This window comes from Piliocolobus tephrosceles, chromosome 5, assembly GCF_002776525.5.
Source record: "Piliocolobus tephrosceles isolate RC106 chromosome 5, ASM277652v3, whole genome shotgun sequence".
Taxonomy (NCBI): Eukaryota; Metazoa; Chordata; class Mammalia; order Primates; family Cercopithecidae; genus Piliocolobus; species Piliocolobus tephrosceles.
In genome coordinates this window covers 123,204,868-123,209,788 of record NC_045438.1, presented here as the reverse complement: position 1 = coordinate 123,209,788, position 4,921 = coordinate 123,204,868, and the positions used below count along the sequence as shown (strand labels likewise).

The window sequence follows — 4,921 nt, the reverse complement described above, 5'->3', positions numbered from 1 at the left end:
TTTGCACAGGGTGTGCTCTGTTTCTGGAAGCTTCCACGCTATGGTGCCCTGTGGGAATACCCCACCCTGTCCTTGGCTTGACCCGGACAGTCTCCCTTCTCCTCTCCTCATGCTTTTAGGCATCACCAACACTCTCAGGAAGCGAGAAGACTCCCCTCTCCTTCCCCTGATTTGAAGGAAACAAAATTGGTCCATGCCATAGGGCAGTTTGGAGACTTCTTGATAAGGGCTCTGTCACATGGACCACCAAGCTGAACCCCCAGGGAGCCAGCAGGTGAGAGTCAATTACTGAGGGGCTTGAAAGAAGTGAGAGCAGGTCCAAGAAAGCAGGCAGCAGGAGGGGAAGGGCTGTAATTAAGTAGCCACAAGCCAAGGTGCTGAGTCTGTAGTTTTTAGGCTTTGAAATACTTCTGTTGTGCTAATGCAGGTGCTGCTGGGGGTGAACAACTGAGGGGTGTGGCTTTTTATGAGGGGGACCTTATTGTGAGAGGAGTAGCTTTGGATATGTCTTCGTTAGTCCATGGCTGAAACACCCCAGAGTAAAGTCTCAGAGTAAAGCAAGTCCTCCGCTTGTCAAAGTGACAGTGGAAGATTCTGGAAGATGAGGCCAATTCTGCTTTTCTGGCTGGAAGGAGGGCAGAGGTGCTGGTCTCTGTGAAGGGGTGGTCTATCCAGGATCCTCCGCTGGGCACTGTCCATAATTCCAGAGTGGAACCAGCCCTGGAGGAGCTGGCATCTCCTGCAGCATTGGTCAAGGGGATGTTTGCCTTGCCTCTCAAAATATTCCTTAGGAAAGGGGAGTTTCAAATAAATTTGGAAAACTCTACATTTTGCCTCTCTCTCTTGGATGTTTATCATGCTCTTTATCATGTTAAGGTCCTCAGAATTCCTAGGGGAAGGAAACCATTTAATTGTGTTCAGCTCAGCATGTTCTAGCATTAGTCTATCATGGGACCAAATTTACATAGACCCTAGGAAACAGCCCCTAGGAAACCCCCTTTTAAAAGTGAAATACTTCTCTGGTTTGGTTTTTGTTTCCGCAGGGGTGAGTAAAACACTTAGGGAGGGGACTGTATCACTGTATGAGACACAGTCCCTACTCTCCTCTTGTTGAAGAGGCAACACACAGCTCCTCAAACCCCCAGATAACCAACCAGCCTTGAGAGAAGGTATGGGGAGAGATTTGTTAAAATCTTTAAAAAATTACAGCTAGATAAGAGAAATAAGTTCTAGTGTTCTGTACCACTGTAGTTAACGATCATATAGTTTCAAATAGCTAGGAGGAGGATATTGAATATTCCCAACACACAAAAATGGTAAATGTTTGGGAAGGTGGATATGCTAATTACCCTGATCTGGTCAATATACATTATACTTATCAAAACATCATCATGTATCCCATGAATATATATAATTATTATGTATCAATTAAAAATAGAATTAAATTTAAGAAAGAAGATAGTAGGTTGCCGGGGCTAAGGAGCTAGGGCAGGCTGAGGGTGGGAGTGGAGACCAGTAGGAGAAGAGGGAAAAAGAGTGAATGTTGGGATTGGGGAGAAGCAGGTGAGGTAGAGTAAGGAAGGAATGAGAGACAAAGAGGGCCCAGGGTGCTTGCTTCTGCAGCACATATACTAAAATTGGAAGGATACAGAAAAGATTAGCATGGCCCCTGTGCAAGGATGACATGCAAATTCGTGAAGCCTTCCATAATTTTTAGGGGGAGGCAGGGGGTGGGGAAAGTGAGGATGGTTAATGGGTACCAAAAGGAAAAATAGAAAAAATGAACAAGACCTAGTATTTGATGCTTGAGGGAAGGGATACCTCCTTTTCCATGATATGGTTATTATGCATCAGATTCCTCTATCAAAGTATTTTATGTAACCCATAAATATATATACCTACTATGTGCACACAAAAATGAAAGATTACAAATTAAAAAAAAAAAAAAAAGAGCCCAGGTGCAGAAGGAAGGCTGCCTGGTTCTGTCCTGTCCCAGGCTCAGGCCCACTTTAGCCCTCCCTCACTGGGTTCTTCTGGTCTGTGGGGAGCAGAGAAGTAGGGCCCTGACTGACAATTATCGGGTGAGGGTGGTATGGGGGTGGCAGCAGCTGTTTGGTCCCTGTGAGGGGCCAGACAGCCAAGAGTCAGTGCTCCTTCCTCCTTTGGGGACACTCCCTCCCTTGCAGTGATGCCAGGGAGGTGCAGAGTCAGTGGAAGGGGGTTCCTCTAATCTGTCCAGGTCCATTAGCTGAGGGCAGAGGGCAGAGGGAATGCGACTCTGGGCCCCATTTTGTAACTGGCTGAAGTCTGACCGCTCACCGCTCAGAGGTAGAAAACAGAAGAGAGGTGTGGAGAAAGGAAAGCAACTTTATTAAAATACTGGTGGTTAGGGTATGGCCAGACTCATGCCTTTGGAAGATCATTCCAACTTTTTAGGCTGAGGGAAGGGTTTTAGGAAGAAAAAGGTGTGGGAAATAGGCAGGAGTAGTGGAAAGCAGGTCCATGTGTCTGCTCTGTGGCCATCTCAGGAATGACTTGTGGGGAGGTCTGATTTGCATCATACTGACTTCAGCCCGGAGTGGGGAGCTCACTGTTCCTAACTCTTCCTGAGTGGGAGGATCCTGCAGCTGGGTCTTTCTGCCTGGTTTGTTTCAAAGTTGGTCCCTGGAATTTCTAAGCAAGCTCATAATTAGACAAGCGTGCATGGTTCACGGAAGTGCCTGGTGGGAAAGGAAGATGCTAAGAGTTTCAAAGTCTGCCTCAAGGCTGAAAGCAAGAAGGGAAAAAAAAAATGTTTAAATGCATCTTGAGGCTGAGATACTGGGTTACAAAGAATTCATCACCTGGGGCCTATCTTATGCTCACAATCTCCATGGCCTCAGGACAGGCCTGGGGCCCGAGAGTGCCACAGGTGAGGGCCAGTGTGCATTCCTGATCTGGGATGCGTTTCTGTGTGCCCAGGGAAGGATGTGACACATGCAGGCATGCCCAGCCGCCAGACAGCACCTGTTTAGGGACAGAGCTGCAGCCAGGACAAGGGACATTCTTGGCCGCTGCTGCATGGCCACAGTAGCAGGTGCCTGGCTGTTTTCCCGCATTTCGGGTGTGACGCTGATGTTGGGAGGTCCTAGCGGGGAAGAGCCACTCAGGGCCTCCTGTGCTTCTTGGTCAGCCAGGCTCTGTTCTGTCACCATCACCAGGCCTCGACCCACATCAGGCTCGGCTTGAGGGAGCCTCACTCAGTAATGCGTTTTGGCAGTAGGTCCAAGAGGTAGAGCAAATTTTAGAGCCGGGGCTCAAAGTCAAATTTATTTCAATTTATGAACGTGTATATGAGGGTAAAAAGAAAAGGTGTAGGTGGGGAGCAAAGGCAAGGGAGAGGAAGGGAGGAGAGACGAGGAAGTACCCAGGTGGACAAGGGGCCACCCCAACCAAGCAACTTCCTTTCTCATCATACGGATTAGGGGAGAACAAGTTTTGGCTGCATTAGAAAGAAAAAAAAAAAAAAAAGGAGAAGTAGAAGAAGGATTTTTTTTTAAAGGTAAAGAAAGCAGGCCAAGAAATTACTTAAAGGCTTTCTGAAGGCCTCATAGCTCATAGTACTTGTTCCAAGTTATATAAGACACAGGGGAAGAGTTACAGGAAACATATGACAACTAAGCAGAATTCCACTCTATAATAATATTTTTTTCTCATATAACTTCTTTAATCCAAGGATCTTAAAACACTTCACAAATTTGCAACAATTAAACCTCATGGCATAGCTGTGGGAAAGAGTGTTGTTTTGCTCATTTTATGTATAAGTGAGCTACAGCCCAGAGCTTTTGAAAGAAAATGTTTCCAGAGCCCGCCAATGAAAGTGGCCTGGGTCTGGGTCTCTCAGAAAGCCTGGGCTCCAACTGCGTGCATCCAGGGAGCTTCTGCTTCCGGGAAGCCTCTCCCAGCGGCCTGCACCTCAATAGCAGACAGCAGGTGGTAGAAAATGGTCGGCTGGGAAAAGGAAAAGCTCTGCTGGCTTACAACAAATAAAGAAGCAAATGCACAAATAAAGAAATCACAAAAATATATAATAAAATACAATGTGTAATAAACAGTTTTAAATAAAAATGTAAAAATTATAGTTCACTAAAATTTTATTCCTCTTTGCCTCATTTTATTCCCCTTTTGCTCTTATATGTACTTGAAAAAGCAGCCATTCAGAATGTTTTTTTTTCCCATAATGAGAAGGAAACTGGGGAACTGTCTTTTTTGGGGGTGGTGAGACCATGGGCCTGTGTGCTTGCGTGTGAGAGGACAGGGGAAGTGGGGAAAGGGGAGAAAGGCCTGTGGAGAAGAGGACAGTTGCCTTCTTCACCTTGGTTGAAAGAGCCCTGGAAAAGATTGATCTCACTTTTCCTTCAGAATGATAGAAAGTATGAGAACTCTGTTGTGGCCTCAGGAACCAGGTCTGACAGATGGCACAACATGCCAGGCTGGCAGCTACAGTGGGGAGAGTGGATAGTTTGATGCCAGCACAGCCGGGGACAGTAGAATAGCCCACCTGCCCCACCACCTCCATCTGTCACTTGGACAGTTGACATCAGCACACAGGAAAGGCTGAGAGGAGGAACAGGGCCTTTCTCCTCAGCAAGCTTTTCCTTCAAGTTGAGATTTTCCTTCCCAAGTTGTGCTTTCCACAACTAAGGATGCCTTGACCCTTCCTGAGGGTCTTGGGCTAGAAGGTGATAAAGGGCCTAAGGGGTCGGAAGTGCTGTGTCCTATTTTCCTCAGTGCCTGCAACTCACTTGATGTCTTTTCCCCTCAGTTTCTGCATTTGAAAGACAGGAATAAAGATATTCACCTCTAAATGCTCACGGATATTAGAAAGTCTTCATTTTCTTTCTTTCTTTCTTTCTTTCTTTCTTTCTTTCTTTCTTTCTTT

The 4,921-nt window shown here is 46.3% G+C and overlaps 1 non-coding gene across 1 annotated transcript; it reads left to right on the top strand.

The window, feature by feature from the left end:
- Positions 1–1,607: 1,607 nt before the first annotated feature.
- LOC111543210 lies at positions 1,608–1,714 on the top strand. The gene has a single exon (XR_002731775.1). It is a non-coding gene; the product is annotated as a U6 spliceosomal RNA (small nuclear RNA).
- Positions 1,715–4,921: the final 3,207 nt, after the last annotated feature.